A 22,860-nucleotide genomic window follows, 5' to 3' on the forward strand; every position below is an offset into this window, starting at 1 on the left:
GTTGTACTGAGTTAGCCTTCTTTGCTATTCACTACATCTCCAATTTGGTGTCATCTGCAAACTTACTAACCATACCTCCTATGTTCACATCTAAATCATTTACGTAAAATGACAAAAAGCAGTGGACCCAGCACCAATCCCTGTGGCACTCCAGTCTGAAAAACAATCCTCCTCCTCCACGTCCATCCTCTGTCTTCTACCTTCAAATTAGTTCTGTATCCAAATGGCTAGTTCTCCCTGTATTCCATTTGATCTAACCTTCCTAACCAGTCTACCAAGGGGAACCTTGTCAAACGTCTTAATAAATTTCATATAGATCATGTCCACCACTCTGCCCTCAACAATCCTCTTCATTACTTCTTCAAAAATCTAAATTAAGTTAGTGAGACACAATTTCCTATGCACAGAGCCAAGTTGACTATCCTTAATCAGTCCTTGCCTTTCGAAATACATGTAAATCCTGTCCCTCAGGATCCCCTTCAATAACTTGCCCACCACTGACGTCAGGCTCACTGATCTATAATTCCCTGGCTTGTCCTTACCACCTTTCATAAATAGTGGCACCCATTAGCCAACCTCCAGACTTCTGATACCTCACCTGTGGCTCTCGACGATGCAAATATCTTAGCAAAGGAATCGCTTCCCTAGCTTCCCACAGAGTTCTAGGGTACACCTAATCAGGTCCTGGGGATTTATCCACCTTTGTTGATCAAAAATACTTAATGTCTCAGTGATAGACCATTATTTTATTTCACTTTACCACGAAAGTCAATCACTGAACATAGTCACAAGAGGCTGCCAATACACTTTCAACAAAAGAAAAACATAAAACTAAGTTAAACTATACAAGACAGGCAGGATGGTAAAGAAAGCATGGTTTCTTTCATTGGACAAGACTCTGAACACAAAAGCCAGTATGGAGAGAGTGAGGATGGCAGATCAGAGTTGAGCGTGTGGTGCTGGAAAAGCACAGCAGGTCAGGCAGCATCCGAGGAGCAGGAGAACTGACATTTCCATCCTGATGAAGGGATTATGCCCGAAACATTGATTCTCCTGCTCCTTGGATGCCACCTGACCTGCTGTGCTTTTCCAGCACTACACTCTCAACAAAAGCAGATATGTAATGCTAAAACTATGAGAGATGCAGTTTGGCTACAGCTGGAGTTTATGCACAGTCCTGGTCACCATATTGCTGGGTACGATACATGTGCTGTACAGAGAGTAGAGGAGGACCCTTTTGCTAGGGTTTGAAATTGCAGCTATGAGGAACAATTTAACAGGTTAAGGTTGATTTTCTTAGAACAGAAGAGGGATGACTTAATTCAGGTGAACACAATCAAGAGGGGCTTAGACAGAGTGGATAGGGAAGACCATTTCTCCCAGCAGAGACGTCAATTATCAGGAGGCACAAATTTAAATCACTTGGAAGAAGGATTGCAGATAACGTGAGGAAAACATCTTTCATTGATAGGGTAATGGGTCTCTAGAATTCGCTACCCAATTTGTTAGTCAAGGCAGAAACCATCAACTCGTTTAAGGAGAAGTTGAATTCACACTTGAAGTGCTGGAACGTGCAAAGCTATAAACCAGGGGCTGAGGAGTAGGATTAGAAATACGTAGCTAGTTTATTCAACTAGCCAGACATAGTGGGCTGAATGGGCTCTTTTTCTTTGCCATAATGTTTCAAATCGAACCATAGAAACAATCTCATTGCAACTATCAGAAATAAAGATTCAAGCCTTTTACCCCCACAACATTACAGAACCTTAAATCTCAATGCAGGGTTACCCCAACCTCCACAGCAAAAGCTTTCTGCAGCTAATACAGATGTTACATTTAATTTTAGCTAGTCCCTGAATTCATAGAACCCCTACAGTGTGGAAGTAGGCCACTCGGCCTATCAAGCGCATATCAACCTTCCAAAGAGCATCCCACCCAATTCTTGTAACCCTGCATTTCCCACAGCTAATCCACTTAGCTTGCACATCCCTCAACACTATGGGACAATGTCCCATGGCCAATCCACCTTACCTGCACATCTTTGGTATGCAGGAGGAAACCAGAGCACCCGGTGGAAATGCACACAGACATGGGGAGAATGTGCAAACTCCACACAGGCAGTGGCCCAAGGGTAAGATCGAACCCAGGTCCCTGGTGCTGTGAGGCTGCAGTAATAATACCACTGCGCTGTATTCATTCAATGCTATTTTCTTGAGTTAATGTCTCTTCCCGAAACCTTTAAACAAACTATAATAGCTATTACCACTTAACATGGGTTCCTCACATCTTTAAGAGCTTTGTAGGATGTCTTCCCCTCTGACTCACCCACAAGCCTTCGGTTTCTGATTTCCTACTAAGCAACTCAGGACCTTTGCCCCGGTCCTGGCTGCCTGGATTGCTAAAAACCTCTATGAAATCCCTTCCCAAAGTTGCTTAAAAGCAGGAATTATAAGCACTGACCTACCTGTAAACCTCATCAGCCACTTGTCCACAGGCCAGCCACTTCTATATATTAATCCTTCTGTTTCCTATTAGCAGTGTAATTGGTTATTAATTCCATGAGCTTTAACCTCTCGTTTCATTACATAGGTTTGTCAAATGCTTTCTGGGACCCTTGTTAGCAGACTGTAGATTAGTGAAGCATGACTCCAAGCTTCCTAATCTATGGTGACAATTTCTACAGAGCCCTCTGGGCAAGGACCAATAGCACGTTTCAAAATTTTCTCAAGCATTTTCCACACCACAGAATGCAGGCCATTCGCAGCATAGTCTTCCAGCTACCACTCCTATGTTTTTCCATCCAGATCTATGTCTTTTTGGTCCCATGTTTCTAGGTTTTCCCATTCAAAATCTAGGATTGTTGTATCCCACAAAAGATCCTGTTACATATGTATTTATTCATTTAATTTGGAGCTAATCTATGCATTTCATAGATTATCACCAACTGACTAAATTTGTTCCCATTCCATGGTGATCATGCCGATGTTGGGTAGAATAGATTTGTTATTGGATATGATGTTCAAGACCAGTCCATGCACAGACCCAGCAGCTATTCCCATTTTGGTTTGGAAATTAAGACATCTCGTTGAGTTGTCGTCGAGTTACATTTGTATAGGTTTTTTCACAAGATGAAAAAACCATAGGCATAAAAGCGAGGTGGTATATTTTAGTTGTTCATGTGAAATTGTTCTGAAAAACAACTTTGATTACTTCATAATATTATGGACGAGTCACACAATATAACCATGTCAATATGATAGTATCTAGGGATAGCCAAGGTTTAAACTGTCTACGAAATCTAGGCACTGAGTAGATTTTTCTCAAAACATACCATGGCAACACTGCTGCTGCAAACCGGGGTTGGAAGTCCATGTAGATGGAAAATAAATTAGCAGGGACATTACATTTAAACTCTCCATATCACTTCCTTCGTCCTTTGCTCTGGGAACCCTCACAATCTGTGCCACCTGTGCCTTCTCCCCCCGCCCTCTGTCAAGAGCATAAAAACCACCACTTTCCAGCTCCTTTCACTTCTGAAGAGGGGTCATAGCTGATTCAAGATATCAATGGTTTCTCTCTACAAAAAAGATGCTGTCAGATCTGCTAGGTTTCTTAAACACTTTTTGTTTTTATTTCAGATTTCCAGTATCCATGGTATTTTGCTTTTATTGCACTTCACTTCAGTGCACTCTATAATCTTCAGAATTACACTTCCCACTATTAAGAGTATGTGGACTCAAAACTACTTTGCCTCAATGGAAAAGTGGTCATATAAATACAGCCTAAATACAGTAACCACAGTCCCACCCATGAGAATGTTAGGGTGTATACCATCTTCATAGCACATTGGTTACTAATGTCTACTTATGTTGTAGACTCCAGAGCCAAAATGTCTGGACACAAGCCTTGACCGCAGTTCTAATTGTGCTGAGCTTAGTCCACACAATTTCCTCAGCCTCTGTAGTACCGCTTCCGAAGTTAAAACCCAAGGAATCCATCTGATCTCCACAAGGCTGTATACAGCTTGGGTATCTAACTCTGGGTCACTTATGCTGCTGCTTTTTATATGCTGCAAATTTATACAGGATGTTTTTTTTAATTAGTTCAAACTGATCCACAAATATTTAGAGCAGCAAACACAATCACAGGCAAAAAAAACTACAGAAAATCTCAGATTTATGAACATCTGATTTACACAAAGTTACTTATGGATTACAATCCCATACAGGAGTGTAATTTTAAAGACCATACAAACATCTCCAGTACTTATGAACAATTGCTTTACATTGTCTTGTATTGTGTTACGACCTAAATTGACTTGTGAACAGAACTTGTTTGCAACTTGGGGGCTGCCTCAATACGGTACAATAGTCACAGAGGTCCAAGGCACAGAAAAAGGCCCTTTGGCCCATCAAGTCTGCACTCGCCAAAAGCAAGCACTTAATTATTCTAATCCATTTTTGACCACTTGGCCCATAGCCTTGTCTGACTCGGCATCGCAAGTGCACATCTACTCTATTTGCAAAGATGGCAAACAGATTAGAACAACTGAAAGCAGAATTCCATGGATAAGTCATGAACATCAGTCAAGGATGGCTTCAAAATCTCAACTGCTCAGAACTGAAGAATTATCATCAGAACTCTATTTTCTTTGCACTTTCATCTCTCTCTCTCACTCTCCTGTATTCAACAAGATATTTATGCTAACACTCTACAGTGCCCCTCCAAAGTAATCAGTGTATGAGCATATGTAAAATCATGAATTTTGAGGGTGGATAACAATACGGTCACCTCTTATGACACTGGCTACGTTCAGGAAGTTCTTGTCCTCTGAAAGAGCTCAGTGTCTTCCTGCATGTGGGTGCCAAAAAGGGATGCAAACTGGTTTTGCTGATGAAGAGCCAGTTTCAGGTTGGAACTTGGAAGAATGGAGTTATGCAAAATCTATTCAAATTAAACTCTTGTCAGTACAGACTTTCCTGGTCATTTTTATAGCAAGTTATATATTTGACACAAGCCTAAAATCATAACACCCAGTAATCATTAGTATTTAACATAAGCAGAACATTTTCATTAAAATGAGATTGTTATTAACAACTAAACACCAGTGACTTTCCAGGCAGTTCTAAAATTTTTGTTTTTAAACATCTCCCTGAAGGCTAGCATCCTGCAAACTAGTAATGTCCAGAATGCTTATTCTGGCTTCCACAGTTCCAAACAGGGCGACACCCAAGACCAAGTGTAAATATACAGCCAGCAAGAGAGTTACACCCTTCTTCCTCCCTGCCTTTCTTTTAAATCAAAAAGGGACAACGTGGAAGAGTTTATTTTTGGGATACAAGTGTTGCCAGAACCCACAGGGTCATTGCCTCAAGATGGTGACACGTAAAAACAGACTTACACAGTATTACTGGAACTCAACCAGGCTCCCCAGGGTTGGTGGGGTGGGGGAGGATGTGAAGGATAACAGAAGAATAAGTGATAGCTGCTTATCTAGTCCATCTTGTATCTTGCCCAGATTAGCCTAATCAACACAGACTGCACACCAAACTCAGAACATCCTGGTCTAGGAAAATCTTCGCCGCCTTAATTTTGCAAGGAGGTAACTGAATGGTGATCTAAAAAAAATTACAATTATGCAGCATCAGTAGGCCATTTTAAAGCAGCTTTAAAACCAATGACCTACTTTTGAAACTCAGTCAATAATGTTTTGTAAGTAGAGTCTCTCAAACTGCCAACGAATAAACTGGCTGAAGCCATACCTAGCACAAAGGACGGAGATAGTGGTTGTGGAGACCAATCACCTCAGCCTCAGGATATTGCAATGGGAGTTCCTCGACCAGCTTTTGATGCCGTTAACTCCAACATGAGGTCGGAACTGGAGATGTTCACTGATAACTACAGGGTGCTCAGTACCATTCACGGTTCCTCAGATACTGATAGAGTCATACAGCATTGAATCAGACCCTTTGGTCCAACCAGTCCAGGCCGACCATAATCCCAAACTAAACTAGCCCCACCTGCCTCAACATAGCCCATATCCCTCCAAACCTTTCTTATTCATGTACTTACCTAAATGTCTTTTAAATGTAACTGTACTCACATCCACCACGTCATCTGGAAGTTCTCCCATGAACCATTCTGTATATAAAAATTGCCCCCATGTCTTGTTGAAATCTTTCTTCTCTTACCTTAAAAATATGCACCCTAGTCTTGAAATCCCCTGCACCAGGGGAAAAGATACCTGTCATTCACATACCTACATCCTTCATGATTGTACAAACCTCTATTAGGTCACCCCGAGCCTTCTACGCACCTGTAAAAGTCGTCCCAGCCTATCCAGCCTTTCCTTATAACTCAAACCCTTCATTCTGACAGCATATTTGTGCATAGCAAAACCCAAACAATAGTTCAGACTTGGGTTGAGAAAAGGCAAGTAACATTTGTGCTACAGAGGTCCCAGGTAATAGCCATTTCTAACAATTTAAACACCACTACAGCCCCCCACACCTTCACATTTAACAGAATAACCATAGCTGAGCATCCATCAAGATTCTAGTTCAGTTACTATTGCTAGGAACTTCATTGAACAAATTACATAAATACTATGGCAGAAATAGCAGGTCAGAGGCTAGAGGAGGCAGCATATGCAAGTTCTCCTCCAAATCTCAAATTATCCTAACTTTGTAACTATAGTGGCATTCTTCACTGTCATAGAGTCATAGAGATGTACAGCATGGAAACAAACCCTTCGGTCCAACCAGTCCATGCCGACCAGATATTCCAACACAATCTAGTCCCACCTGTCAGCACCCGGCCCATATCCCTCCAAACCCTTCTTATTCTTATACCCATCCAAATGCCTTTTAAATGTTGCAATTGCACCAGCCTCCACCACTTCCTCTGGCAGCTCATTCCATATACGTACTACTCTGTGTGATTAAAGTTGCCCCCGTACGTCTCTTTTATATCTTTCCCCTCTCACTCTAAACCTATGCCCTCTAGTTCTGGACTCCCCCACCCCAGGGAAAAGATGAAGAACCTAAAACTCTCTCCCTAACAGCACTGTGGATATACCTCGGCAACAGCTTAATTCTGCGACTATCAGCAGAAGATATAAAAGTTGGTAGACACGTACAAACAGATTCAACTATGGCTTCTTCCCCGCTGTTATCAGACTTTTGAATGGACCTCTCAAACGTTCATGTTGATCTCTCTCGCTCGGCACTTTCTCCGCAGCTATAACACTGTATTCTGCACTCTGTGCCACACAAGTTGCATCAGGATAGCAGAACAATCTGCCTATATAGCACACAAAACAACATTTTTCACTGTATCGCAGTACATGACAACAATAAATCAAATTCAAAATTAGAGACTGGCAATAAATGTCGCCCAGATCTTAAGAAAAACACAAAATATCCTTTATGTTACTTGATGCCACAGAAACAAAAAAACCTAGAAAAATGGTTCAAATTAATAAACAGCAAATTTAGGACACTAAGAGATTGACAGCTTATTATGGGGTGAGCAATTTGTGGATTAAATCTAGTAGACAATAGAGGAGACAACAATTCCTGGAAGAAATTGAGAGTTGGATGTTTCAAGGGGAGAGCTGGATGATTTTTTCAGATGGAGAAACTAAAATAGCCTTCTCATCTTTCACTCTTGTAATCTTTAAGGCTGCACAGTGATGAGTTTGCTCATTGAGGCACTGGGAGAAGCCATCAAATTAAACTATTAGAAATTGTTTGGGAATACATGCTTTCAGGTGTCAGATTACACATTTTCAAAATAAATACTGGAAATTATAGACAATGCAAATCAGGATGCCAATCAGGAGTTTGCATTTCCACATTAAAACTGAGCAATACCATTACATTATATTAAGCTACATTAGAGTTGCTTTCAATCATGGCTCAAATTTCAATGAGAATTCTTGTCCTTCCTCTTTGTCATCTTGCCAATTCTTGTTGGAACACATTTGCAAAGGCTTCATCCAATACCGTGTCCCAGATGCTCAAATTCTGTGAGAGAGATAATGGTATTGATTGTTAGCAGACTACATGTTAGTTCAAGCCTACCCTCACCAATTAGAAGACCTGCATACAAAACCAAACTGCTCTTATTACACAGGAACAGGATTCCTGGATTGCTCAACATCCTGGGGATTACCAACCAGAACCTGAATCAGATGAGCCAAATACTATAGCTATAAGAGCAGGTCAAAGGTTATGAATTCCAGGGTGAGTAACTCACTTCCTGTCTCTCTAAATCCTGTCCACCATCTACAAAACATTAGTCAAGAACATAATGGTGTGTTCCCCATTTGCCTGCAGCTCCAACAACACTCAGGAAGCTCAACACGATCCAAGCCAAAGCTACCCACTTGATTGGCACCCTATACACTACATTCACAAGATGTACCATCTACAAAATGTGCTGTAGTAACACACCAACGTCCCTCCAACAGCACATTCAAACCATCGACCAATACTATCTGGAACAAGGGCATGGGAACTACATCTGCAACTCCCTTTTCAAGTCACACACCATTTAGATAACAATTAAGCCGACAGTGAGATAAAGTTAAAAATCACACAACATCAGGTTATAGTCCAACAGGTTTACATGTAAGTACTAGCTTTTGGAGCACAGTTCCTTCATCAGGTAGCTGTGGAATAGGATCATAAGACACAGAATTTATTGCAAAAGATCACAGTGTCATGTATGCAACTGATACGATATACTGAACAAACCTAAATTGCTGTTAAGTCTTTCATCTTTTAGAATGGATTGCACGTTTCGGTTCATTAATGTGTAAATCCCAGAAATTCTTTCAAATCACATTCTCAAGAAAATGTAAGGTTTTATTCAGAGCTGTACGTAGATGTTGTCCTGAAGGCTGGGCCATTTGCTGCAAACAATTGTCTGTTTAAGGTTTGGCGGTTGTTTAAAAGCAAGAAGTGGAGGCGCAGGGAAGGTCTTGGCGAGGTACTCATCCTCATCGATAATAGTCCAACAGGTATATTTGGAAGCACTAGCTTTTGGAGCACTGAAGAAGGAGCAGCGCTCTAAAAGCTAGTGCTTCTAAATAAACCTGTTGGACTATAACCTGGTGTTGTGTGCTCTTTTTAACTCTGTACACCTTAATCCAACACCAGCACCTCCAAATCATGACTCTCATCGATAATGTGTTGCAGGTTGCGAAGAACATGGCGTAGTTTTTCCGCTCCCGGAAAGTACTGGACAACGAAGGGTACCCGATCGATTGTATCCTGTGTCGGTCTCCTGAGGAGGTCATTACAGTCTCTCGTGTTGGCACGTTGGAACTGGCAATCAATGAGTTTGAGCATCATACCCTGTTCTTAGTAGGGCGTCCTTCAGCATTTTCAGGTGTCCGTCGCGTTCCTCCTCATCTGAACAGATCCTGTGTATGCATAGGGCTTGCCCGTAGGGGATGGCTGTTTTAATATGTTTTGGGTGGAAGCTAGAGAAGTGCAGTATTATGAGGTTATCTGTGGGTTTGAGGTAGAGTGAGGTACTGAGGTGCACGTCCTTGATGGAGATGTGTGTGTCCCAGAATGAGACAGATACTAAAGAGGAATCCATGGTAAGTCTGATGGTGAGATGAAACTTGTTGATGTAAGACTTAACAGCAATCTAGGTTTGTTCACTATATTGTATCAGATGCACGCATGACATTGTGATCTTTTGCTATAAATTCTGAGTCTTATGAACCTGCCCCACTCGCTACCTGACAAAGGAGCAGTGCTCTGAAAGCTTGCACTTCCAAATAAACCTGTTGGACTATAACCTGGTGTTGTGTGATTTTTATCTTAATCCACCCCAGTCCAACACTGGCACCTCCACATTAGTGAGATAGCTAGAGGAGGAGCGCACCTGGAGAAAGACAGACAGAGACGAGGATGTAGAACTCCTTACCAGATGGGGTTGAAGCAAATGCATTTAAGAGGAAGCTAGATAAATAGGAGAGAGAAAGGAACTAAAGGTTATGATGGTAGGAATGGATGGAAGAAGGGAGTGAGGAGACTTGCATGGAGTATAAAAAAACATGGATAAGTTTGGTTCAGTGGATACTTTCTGTGTTGCCCATTCCAGTTAATTCTTGAACAGAATGTTTCAAACTATCATGGTGCAAATGAATGCAACGCACATACTGCCTTCTGTCTCAACACTTTTACTTGTGATGAGCACGGTGCAAACCTTTTGATGTGATTCACATAGTCCTGAGAATTTTCATTTTCAGATTACAGTGGAACACTGTTTTCAACACAGTTTTGAGATTTCTACAGGCTGGGCAGCCTTTTTGTCTCCCTGCCATTGGTCAGAAGGGAATACTGGCTTCATCCCGGTTCAACAGTTTAACATCTGTCCAGGGCTGAGACAACACCCAAATTCAACCTTCAAAATATTCTCCTTGTACCGCACTTGTTGTGATAGACAATATTTTGAGGGGAGGAGAACAGAATGAAAAAAACATTCCTGAACATAAAAATTGGAGGATGTTTGAGTCTTTCTGTTCTGAGGTTCAGTGCTCCAATGTAGTTTATTTAAATCATAAATTTTATGTTGCTCAATTCTCAGCCTCAGCTTCAGGGACACCCACTGAGCATGATCCAGCCACTTCTCCATGGAGAACAAAAACTGTAACCACCCACCTCCACCACCCACAGGCCTGCTTTCTCGCAAACCAGCAAGCAGCTGAGAGCAGGAAACGCAAGAACTGGAAATTGCAACGTCGACCTCTTGGTACATGTCTTAAGAAGGGCAATGTGGCATTGGGGGATTTCTCTTCCTTAAGAAAAGGCCATAGCAAAAGTGTCTTTAACTTCCGTGAAACCCGCTCAAGTTAAACCATCTGTTGAAAAAGCCGCCTCATTTCTCAGAGCACCACCTGCATTAGATTATATTTCAGCACCAGCTATATTTAACACTTGGCCATTTCACGAGATAGTTGCAACCCTGCAGGCTGCAAAGGTTACAAGGGGAAAATTACACAATGTCCAACACATTTTATCAGTCTGAATTCTCAAACGGAGGAATACTGAGTGCACTGTTGAAATGTTAGCCAGATGTAGTAAAACATTACTTTGCCAGCAGACAAACAACTTACATTTATATAGCACCTTTGAAGCAGCAAAAGGCACGGCTCAGGATCACGATCCAACAAAGCTTGAAGCTGAGCTACCTAAGGAGACATAGAATGGGATTTATTTTCATTGAAATAGTGATTTAAATACCACAATGCAAAAAAACTGTGAAACTCACTAAGTTATCAGTGTCCCTTCTCTTGGGAGGGTTAGAACAAAATCAGGCCAGATTGATGCAAAGAAGTTCAGTTTTTCTGGTGATTGCAAGGGTCTCATAAAAGATAAAGGTCAAGTTACTCTCAACCAAGACCCTCAGCACAATACTTAGGTTTATATTCTGAATTCTGGAGATTGATATTTTGTGCTGTTTCAATATTTGAAAAAAATGAGTTGAATACATTGATAAAAAATACATAGCTAAACAAGGTAACCAAATACCCTGTATTTTATCATCTCCCATCTGCAACTGGCTAGTGATAGTGGCCAAACTATGTCAGCAGCACTGTGCAATCAGAAACTAATCTGCCCAAGTAAGTTAATCAGGTCTTTGAAATGCACAAAACTGCATAGATTCAAAATAGATATTTAAGAACAGCTTTGCTAGGAATGAGGTGTCAAGAGTTAACAACCCAAGAGGCAGGGGAGACACTTACTTTAGCACACCTACATCAGGGATTTAAAAAAAATTAATAGCATTTGTCTTATGTGCAATCAGAATATTTTTATCTTGAGTGTTGAGAATCCTGCAGTTTCCCCTCCCAAGGATTTGAATTATTTGCCTCACTTGGCATGTAACTAGTTAATTACCAGGAGCAACATTCAAAATTACTTAAAGCAATTGAAAAATTAGAAGTTTAGCTTCGAGTCCACTTCAGCACTAAGGAAATCAAATGTTGTGTAGCCAACTTCACTGCTGTCAAATAAAGTCAATGACCAGCAAGTTTAACCCAACCTTTTTGTTTGGCAACACTTGAAACAAGCAACTGAATGCAGTGGCAATCCCTTCTGTACGTACCATGGTTAAAAGGTTATCGTTAACCCTCTGCATCATAAGCCATCAACATCACATACTCAGGGCTGCAAAGTTAGTATGCTGGACAATCTGATCTGCTTACGAAACAGCACCTTTCCAAGTTCAAAGTTTGCGAGAAGATTTGTAGCTCGGGTGCTCGTTGCTGTGGTTCTGTTCGCCGAGCTGGAAGTTGTTATTGCAAACGTTTCGTCCCCTGTCTAGGTGACATCCTCAGTGCTTGGAAGCCTCCTATGAAGCGCTTCTGTGGTGTTTACTCCAGCATTTATAGTGGCCTGTCCCTGCCGCTTCCGGTTGTCAGTTTGTGGCACTCATCCACAAACTCCATCAACAAACACATAGACCTGGACCCAATATACCGGCCACTACAGCGGACAGCTGAAACTGCCAACTGGAAGCGGCAGGGACAGGCCACTATAAATGCCAGAGGAAACACCACAGAAGCGCTTCACAGGAGGCTCCCAAGTACTGAGGATGTCACCTAGACAGGGGACGAAACGTTTGCAACAAAAACTTCCAGCTCAGCGAACAGAACCACAGCACCTTTCCAAGTCTCATAGGTTAAAAGCATTCAGAGGAAACCCAGATGGGAACACATTTACTGTAAATGTAGGCATCAATACATTACAGTCTTTATATGTAGCACAAAACTAGAGGATGACTGCTCTCTGCCTCAGTCTCATATGGAGCTGAATAACTCTCATTAATAGGAGTTTTCTGTCCATGTCACACCAGCTGCATGATTGATGGATCCCAAAAGACACTCACTTTGCCTTGCGTCGCTGTGGGTAAAGCCACGGGATATCCACCAATTAAACTGAAGGACTACATTGCAGTGATTTCAACATTACACACAAATGATAGACTATTCAAAATAAAAGTGCAGACGTCATTGAAAAACAACACAATATCCTGATACACTTAAATGGATGCCAAATCAGGACCAAGACAGCAAAATCAATGAAACAAAGGGATTTGAAAGTAAAAAAGCCTGGAAACATGGTCGCATCAGGTGCAACACCTTCATTAGTAAATTGTCAGGATCTAAAGCAATGTGAACCGCAAATCTAACTACACTCAGGATCATGCCAAGACCTGTTGGTAGACTGATTACCTGAATAGTTTTGTTTTGAATTGTCATGTTAAGTGAAAAACATCCGCTATGGCGCACTTCTCAAGCTTTCACCGTAAATTTCTCTGCCAATCCTGTACCATTTTTGCTTTCACCTTCTAAAATGTTCTCCATCAGCACTCCTGAAGGCAGCAACTTATGCATAGCAAGCTCCCTCAGTGAAAAGTGACAGTGATCAAATAATCTGCTCCTCGTGGTTTTGTTCAAGGACTAAATATCAACACTGGGGAGAACTCCTCAGCTTTACATGCACCTGACAGGGGATTTGGTTTAAGCTCTCGTCTGAAAGAGAGCATCTCCCTCAGTACTACTTTGGGGCATCAGTCTAGATCTTGCGCTGAAGACTCCAGAACAGGACTTGAATGCATAACGTTCTGAGTCAGAGTGAGTATTCCAGGAGAAAGTGAGGACTGCAGATGCTGGAGATCAGAGCTGAAAGAAGTGTTGCTGGAAAAGCACAGCAGGTCAGGTAGCATCCAAGGAGCAGGAGAATTGACGTTTCGGGCATAAGCCCTTCTTCAGGAGTATTCTACCAACTGAGTCACGGCTGATACGAACATAAACACAATCTCATATAAACATAACATAAACATAACAATAAACATAAATCACAATCTCAGAACCTCAAAAGACAGTTCAGAGCTAACTTCAAAGTCTTACAACTATTCTAATGAAACCAAACTATGCAAACACGATCAGACAAACTGCAGGAAAGCAAATGGCCATAACTGATTTTTCATAATATTAGTTGAGGGGAGTGAGAGTGAGAGAGAGAGAGAGAGAGAGAGAGAGAGAGAGAGCGAGAGAGACAGACCCAATCCCTCAATCATCAGGACAAGATTAACTGAACAAGAGGATTCAAACAAAGGATCCCTTGGTTTAAAATGCCAGGCTTGGCATGAATGGTAGCATTTCACTTCTGACCCAGAGCCAAATTGTCACTAGCTAAGAAAGGTGATATTTTAAACTTTCCAAGCCTCCAAGATTCTGTACAAGCCTGGGCCATTCTCTAATTAAAATTCCTGCTGGTCAGACTCACTGAGACATGCCAGTAGCTACTGAAGGCAACACTTACTAATCAGAATCACATGAAATGCTACTATTAAAAATGCAAGGACCAGCCCTGCTCACAGCACTACGTGTTAAATGCTGATTAGAATCATTAACACTTACTAGAGATTTAGCACTTGACATCTAATTATCTATTTTTAATGGAACAGATGTGAAAAAATTAACAGTTTAATCCCTTTTCCTGTGGCAATTCTCTCACCTCATGAAAGCACTAAGCCCCTGCAATGTTATAGTGCACTGGCCCTCTGTTACCTCAGCTTGAAGGATATTTTCCTATTTGCGCTGACATAGTCAGCGATGGGGAGCTGACAATCAGAGCTGAGGCCAGGTCTTACAGACAGAGATGTACAGCACGGAATGTCCATGTTCTCACTCAAGATTGATTTCTCGGAGCACTCTGGGGCAGGGCCCAGGTTGATTTTACAGAGGCCATCTCTAATACCCATAGCACGACCCCAGCTCAGATTAACTCTGTAAGGATACTTTTCTCTGTTAGAAGGCAGGTTGAGAAAGTCCTGGGTTCCTGGCTTCTCTAAACCCTGCCGTAATTCCTGTGGACAGGTACCAAAGGGAATTCGTTCACAGTGTGACTGTGATAGAGTGGGTCAAGACACACTCCAGAATAATTTACATTTATACAGTGTCTATCAGAGTAAAACACAGAAGGCAATTCAAAGGCCTAATCCTGACCAAATCTGAAAGTGAGCCTCATGAGGAACAAGTAGAATGCAGTGAGGGAGGAAGGCTTTAAGGAGCATAGTCAGAGAAGGCTATAGGGAGGTTATTTCAGAACTTGACCCATGTAGCTATATAAATGCAAACTGTTGCTGAACCTTTCTGCTCCATATGGCTAACAAGTGAAAAGACAGGAAGCCTCATAACATTTAAGAAGTCCTCAGGTGCACACCTGGAACAACATAACCCACTAGGCAGCAGATCAAGAGCTGGAAAGTGGATTTGCTCAAATATCCTGGGCCAAAAGACCTCCCTCCATCCGAGAATTTTACATTTTTCTATTTTAAGAGGTGAAATCATAAAGGTATCTTGAAGCTTAAACAGAAAGCATGTGGGCTAAAGGCCCACTCCAGGATTTGAGGACTTAAACTAGTGTCTTGCAATGCTGAGGGATTTATGTTTAGATGAGGTGTTAAATAGAGGTTCCACCAGCCTGTTCATTTGTGAAAGAAATTCCACAATACCATTTAAAAAGGAAGTGAAGTTCTTAGCGTGCTGACATATAAACTAAAAGCAAAATACTGTGGATGCTGGAATTTGCAATAAAACAAGACATTCTGGAGAAACTCAGTAGGTCTGACAGTATCTATAGAGAAAGAAACAGAGCTTACATCTGGAGTCCAGTGTGACTCTGCTTCAGGACTCAATGTTGTGTTCTGAACAGGACTTGAAACGTAAACTGTTTCTCTCTCCAAGATGCGGCTGGACCCGCTGAGTTTCTCCAGCAGTTTGCTTATATTTTAAAACCAAACTGGTAATTTGTCATATTGTTTCTTGGTGTTTGGTTAGACTTGTTGCTCAATTGTGAATAAAATGGGGGAATGTTTGAGGAGCTGGTTGGTAGATTAGAATAACTACAACTAATATTTCTTCCCTGGCTTGAGACAAGACAATCAGGAAGGAATGGCAGAACACAGTCATCAAATGAGACAGCAGGACCTCATGAGTGACAGGGTTTTAAGTAAGTCAGTGCCATAATTAATAAGTAAAACATTAAATGTCCATTCACTTAGAGCTTTCTGTAACTGTGCAAAGCTGAGCACCTTTACAAGGCAGTCAATCACCCTTCTACAGACTTTCCAGGATCACCGATGTCCACAGTTAGAAAGAACGATCGAGTTCAGTGACATGTGGGCATGAGTTGGTGGGGGTTAGGAAAGTGTGCAACATGTGTTTTTAAATAAAGCTTTGCATTGTTCTTTTCCACCCAAACAAACAGTCAGCTGATTGATCTTTTCAACTGCAGGGGAATAAAGTTCATGACAGGGATGCAACAGTGAAAATAATGAAATATAGCCAATCTGATGAGGTCAGAGGGCAGGGCATCAGAGTAAGGCATACACCCACACCAACTCGCAGCAGCTACCAGTCAGTCAGAGTATTATAGCATGGAAAGAGGCCCTTCAGTCCATCATGTCCACCTTAGTCATCGAACACCTAAATCTCTTAATCACTGCTATCATTTAAAGCTGGAACTCTCCAGGTTTCACTCCAGTTCTTGATGAATTAGCCCTCCCTTCCTTAATCAGGCAATAAAAGAACTGTTTCTTCTAAAATAAGATGGAGGTGAAAGAAAACAGCACTCCCTAGAAAAGGCAAAAATTGCTTTCGTGCTGGGATACTTGGAAAGACTGGAGCCCATGAGTAGCTTCCCTTGTTTACACTGCTCAATCGGACTCCCTTCCCACCCCTTTGGAAGAGCTGCACACCTTTTCCTTCTGTGGCCCTCAAATCTTGCATTAATGAGGGGGTTCGCACCATGCAAGAGAGAAGCTAAAGGCTGCCGCACTGACTGGATTCAGAGCTTCAAAACACAGGAATGCTCAATAGACAAGCCCTCAAAGACTTTCCTCTGCCTACTAAATGCTGGGACAATCCTCGATCACCAATGATTCATCCTGTAATCAAGAGCCAAACTCTGAACTAGTGACACCATTTGCGATCACTGGCAATCTGTTTAATACAAACTTCTTTGGATTAACTCAGAATGCTGACTTGCAACTACATTAGCTCTTCGGTTCCTTTTCAGGTGAAAGGTCTGCCTTTCATGCTGATTGGCCTGATTTTGGAAAAGAGACCCAGCCTTTACTGCAGAAGACCAGAAACACAGGCCCCAGCTCCTTAATGGGCCTTAAATAATTTCAGAAAATCAATTGAAAATTTACACATAAAAGTAGTCACCACGTGTGGTGTCGTCCAAAACTACAGGATCTAGAACTTAAAATTGTGACTAATTAAGTCCACAGAGAACTCAAGTGAAATCTCTTTCCCCAGAGAGTGATAGCATGTGAACTCCAAGGAGGAATATCTGAGCTAACTAACATAGGCACAATGTGTAAGTGAGGTAAGGACATGAAAGAAAGGAGTATAAGAAGGGGGAAAAGATGAAGAGAGTGGGACAAAGCTCTTGTGGAGCATAAACAACGCTTTAGATGAGTTAGGCGAGATAGTCTGGTTCTGGTCTGTAAAGTTCTTTTTTAACACTGAAAACAGAATCTGTAAGAGCAGATAATCGCCTGAAGAAAAATTTTAAAAGGGTGCGGGGGGAATACTGCATGTGAATATGAGTGATGAGGGTTTAACATTTTGCCATAGCCTCCTCCTCTTGCTCTGTAGGTTACAGTTTGAGATGAGCTTACAGCACAGCAAAGCTGCCAAGCCTGAAACACAAGGAAAAGACAAAATGTGAGCCTCACTTAACAACTGAGCCACAGTCAACCTACAGAGGGGAAAGCCCAGCCAGCACCAGAGGTTAGACCACCACAGCTCGGGTGAGATGGATCTGCCACAGTTCAAACTGATCAAACTCCAGTAAGCCTCCTGTTAAAAAAGTAGGAGAAAGTGAGAACTACAGATGCTGGAGAGTCAAGAGTCAAAAAGTGTAGTACTGGAAAAGAACAACAGGTCAGGCAGCATCCGAGGTGCAGGAGAGTCAATGTTTCGGGCATAAGCCCTTTGTTAGGGCTTATACCCGAAACGTCTACTCTCCTGAACCACGGATGCTGCCTCACCTGTTGTTCTTTTCTAGCACCATGCTTTTTGACTCCCATTAGAAAGTTCAGATGAAGGTTTTGGGTTTGGGCCCCTTGCTCCAAGATTTGAGTAGGGTTAAGCCCAAAACGTCGACCCTCTTGCTCCTCAGATGCTGCCTGACCTGCTGTGCTTTTTCCAGCATCACACTTTACCGACCATAAATTGAATCAGTCACTAATACTTTCTAGAAAAAAAGGTCAGAGAGCTGCCAGAATCCTATATTATCAGAGGGAAGAGAGAGTAACAGGAAATGGCATTAGAAAATATTAGATTTTATATTAAATCTATTAACATAATCAGGTGCAGTGTTAAATTAAAAAGAGTGTTTTATTCTGGTGCAACTAAAATCCACCTCCATAGTAAATGGATTCTAAAGGAGACTGATTATTCTAAGATCTAATCCAGCTCCCCCTCCACAGACCCCTGCTGCTGCTGCCTGTCACCACAGCACATGTGCTGGACAGGTTATCTAAGTCTGTTTGCCAATGGGGTGAATGTAAACAATAGAGAGATTAAATTCAGGCCTTTAACAGCCTACTCTCCCAAACCAACCAGCCTCCCCATATGTAATCAAACCACCATTACCTCCCTTCAATGGCTGGCTCAGAGATCACTCCCAAAGGAAAATAAACCAAAGCCATTTATCAATTCAGGTGCTCACTCTGGGAAGAAAGCTGCATCGAATGTCATGGTGATCTCAAATTACAAATTCCTGGCAGCACAGTCACTGTGGGAAGACAGTGGAACAATTACATTTCAGAGTTAGCTTACTCAGTTGTTGCACACTTGCAAGTCAATAAGTTCAGCATTCAACTGATCAGCAAGTGAATTCAATAGAGAAGTCTGAGACACTATTTTCATAGGAAGATCGCATAAAGAGCTGGATAACTAGAGAATAAGTCAGAGAAACAGATACACAAATCACTGAACCTGCATGTTATTATTGCCATTTTTTAAAAACACTTCTTCCTTCTTGAAGAACAAAGCTGAGAAGCAGGGACGTTGTAATACACTTTGTTAGATCACATGCACACCCACAGCAATGTAATTGACTGTTAAATGCTCTCTGGGCAATTAGGGAGATGAAATAAACACTGGCCTGGCCAATGACGCCCACACCCATGAATACATTTTTAAAAACTGTGCATAGTTCTGATCTGAACACTGTATTAAAAAGATACACAGGCATCAGTGAATCTGCAAAACTGACTCATGGGGATGAATCCACAATTGAAGATTACAACATGCATAAAAGTGTGAAAAGTGTGAATGGGTCTCTTCTCTAAGGAGAGAGAAGACTGCAGACTGACCCAACCGAAGACTTTAAAATTATGGAAGAGGGATATATACGGAGATGTTCCCATTTGTGGAGGAGTTCAAAACTAAGGACTATAAATCAAACATATCACTAATAAATCCAAGCTGTACTAAATAAGACAATCTCAGGTAAACGGATAATTTTGTGACAGTGCTAGTGACCCTACCGCCGAGCCAGGAAGACCACGTTCAAGTTCCACCAGCTCCAAAAGTCACAGGGTCAAACAGCCCCCTCAATCCAATCAGCACATGCCAACTATAATCCCAAACTAAACTCATCCTACACTTGGAGAAAGTGAGGACTGCAGATGCTGGAGATCAGAGCTGAAAATGTGTTGCTGGAAAAGCGCAGCAGGTCAGGCAGCATCCAAGGAGCAGAAGAATCAACATTTCGGGCATGAGCCCTTCTTCAGGAATGAGGAAAGTCCTCATTGACTTTCCTTATTCCTGAAGAAGGGCTTATGCCCAAAACGTCGATTCTCCTGCTCCGTGGATGCTGCCTGACCTGCTGCGCTTTTCCAGCAACACATTTTCAGCACATCCTACACTTGGCCATATCCCTCCAAACATTGAATTCAAACAATGCTGAAGATCACTGCAGGCCAGGCAGCATTCATGGAGAGAAAGCAAGTTAATGTTTCAGTCTAAATGACTTCATCAGAACTGAACATTTCTTATTCATGTACTTATCCAAATGTATAATAAAGTCTCAGAACAGGTTGAGTAGAAGTATCTAAATGGATCATTTTGGCTGCAACTAACCTTATTGCTCCAAGAGCAGAGAGGCAGAACTCAGTCAGCCTGTGAAACCACCACAAGGTGAGAAACTATAAACCTTACGCATCAACAAAAGCAGAGAAAGATAAGCGAAGGTCAAATATCACTGCAGTCAGCTTTCAGATGATGAAAATTAGAACCAAATGAAGAAAAGGCAGCTTCACCCTCATTAGGAATTTAGAATGTTTGGAATTAAATAAGAAAATGATCCAAGTTGAGGCAACACCCTGAAAAGTGGGAATTAAATACCTTTCCTCTCATGAGTACATAGTGTCTTGTAACAACACTGTACTACGGCAGTGTACAAGCAAGGTACCTTCAAACACACTAATGTTGTTGTTGAGTCAAAGCTGTTTGTTACAAAGATTTTCCATCTTAAGACAACTTCAAAAATACAGATTCAAAAAAAAAACAAACCTTCGCTTGTTCCCTTTGCAGACAACATCAAGAGTCCTGACCTTGCCAGGAGAGGAATTGAATCACCCAGCCAACTGCAATTCACAGGAGGTTTTGATGCAGACAGAAACCATCACCCACCCAGGATTTAATCTCAGCCATTCACATTCAGAGATACTCCACCCTTGAGCACAGCTGCACCAACTCCAGTCCTTTCACTTCACACAGTAAAACAACGGCTGTTCCTTCTCCTCCCTGGTCATTAAAGGCAAATCCCAGTCATCCATAAATCACCAATAGCTGCTGTGTTCAGACTGGGCCCCTTTTAAGACACTTCCAAAGTTCATTCTTTACTTTCTCTCTCTCTCTCCACTTCACCTGCTTTGCATTCTGTCCCACCTTCATTTTATTCTCTTCCCTAGCACCTTGACCCTCCCTCTTCACTTCACGGTCTCCCTCAAATCCTCTTCTGCCATATCTCTCACATTTCTTTTCTTCAGGAATTTGGGGCTGCCATTCAGCCCATCAAGACTGTACTGTCAATTTGATAATCATGATAAATCTATTATTTTAATCATAATTTAACATGCTTTACCCACTACTTCCCATCTGGCAATTCATTTTAACCTCAGTTTGACCAGCCCCCACTGGTCTCACAACATCTAGCCAATGACTATAGCTCAGACCAATCTTTGACTAAACCCACTCATTTCACTTAGCTCAGTGGCTGACATTGCTATCATTGGAATCAAAGTGTCATGGGTGCAACACTCATTCGAGGGTGTAATTTAGGCTGACCACTCTCAATACAACACTGAGGGAGTGCTGAACTGTTCAGAGATATCATCTTTCAGATGAAACATTCAACTGAGGTCCTGATCATCCTCTCAGATGGATGCTGATCCAACAGGGTGTTCTCCTGGTGCCGTGGCCAATATCTTTCCAGCAATCACTAAAATAAATGTGGAGGTGCTGGTGTTGGACAAAGTCAGAAGTCACATGACACCAGGTTATAGAATCCCTACAGTGTGGAAACAGGCCATATGGCCCAACAAGTCCACACTAACCTTCTGAACAGTATCCCACCCAGACCCATTCCCTTATTATTGTACATTTCCCCTAATTAATGCTCCTAACCCACACAGCCCTGAACAGTATGGGCAATCCACCTAACCTGCACATCTTTGTACAGTGGGAGGAAACTGGAGCACCCAGAGGAAACCCACGCAGACAACATGCAAATTCCACACAATCGCCCGAGGTGGGAAGCGAACCCGGGTCCATGGCACTGTGAAGCAGCAGTGCTTGCCACTGAGCCACCACGCCACCCAAAGTTATAGTCCAACAGGTTTATTTAAAATCACAAGCTTTCAGAGCGCTGCTCCTTCATCAGATGAAGTCACCTGACTTAAAAAAATGATTTACTTGTTGCCATATCACCATTAGTGGGAACTTGCCATGCAAACTTTTTTCTACAAAAGGAATTACCCTTCAAAATTAATTGGTTATTATGTTTTGTCAAATATGTGTGTGTCTGTACACAAACATATAAAAGTTCAACCTTTTGATCAAATTGATACCCTGCGTTTATCTGCCTCCCGAAAACAGAAACTTCTTCAGATATCCCATTTTGGTTTGAAGGTATGCCACCACACACACTGTTACATTACACTGTTTTTCTTATTTACCCTCCATATGATAACCACAATTTTCACCCAAATGAGGACATCAAACTATTAAAGTCAAATCAAGAAATTCCTAGTGGCAGTGATAGTTTTTGACTGTCAAACTCTGGACTCGCTTTGCAGTTCCCCACAGATGACTAGACACTAATTGCTCGAGTTCTGATTAACCAAATACTGTTAAAATGCAAACTACGCCTTTCCACACAGACCGCCTGAGCAGAGGACCCTAAGAGTTTTGTTCCAGCTCAAGGGCTGTGGGCATCATGGTCAAGGTTGACATTTCTTTGGGAATCAGCTGATTCCCAGAGTACAATCAGGACTCAACCACATTCCTATGGATCTGCATTTACATGTAGGATAAGGATGGCAGATTCTCTTCATTAAGGACATGAGTAAACCAGAGGGTGTTTACGATAATCAACAATGGTTGGTTGCACGTTTCATTAGAATAGCCTCTTTAACTTCAGATTTTACTGTATTTCCCTTCATCACCCCCCCCGAACAGCTAAAATCCCTGCCAACCCCTCCCTACACCCTCATTTCCCCCCCCCCTCCCATCATCATTCCACT

At 41.9% G+C, this 22,860-nt stretch overlaps 1 protein-coding gene across 1 annotated transcript in view; it reads right to left on the minus strand.

Annotated features, from left to right (window-relative positions):
• pak4 (p21 protein (Cdc42/Rac)-activated kinase 4) overlaps nt 1-22,860 on the minus strand; it is a 131,010-nt gene that overhangs the window by 106,847 nt on the left and 1,303 nt on the right. The window contains exon 2 of the mRNA XM_043680743.1: nt 11,138-11,212. The gene's annotated coding sequence lies outside the window, so the exon portion shown is untranslated. The remainder of the gene's footprint in view (nt 1-11,137; nt 11,213-22,860) is intronic.

This window comes from Chiloscyllium plagiosum, chromosome 41 (genome assembly GCF_004010195.1).
Source record: "Chiloscyllium plagiosum isolate BGI_BamShark_2017 chromosome 41, ASM401019v2, whole genome shotgun sequence".
NCBI lineage: Eukaryota > Metazoa > Chordata > Chondrichthyes > Orectolobiformes > Hemiscylliidae > Chiloscyllium > Chiloscyllium plagiosum.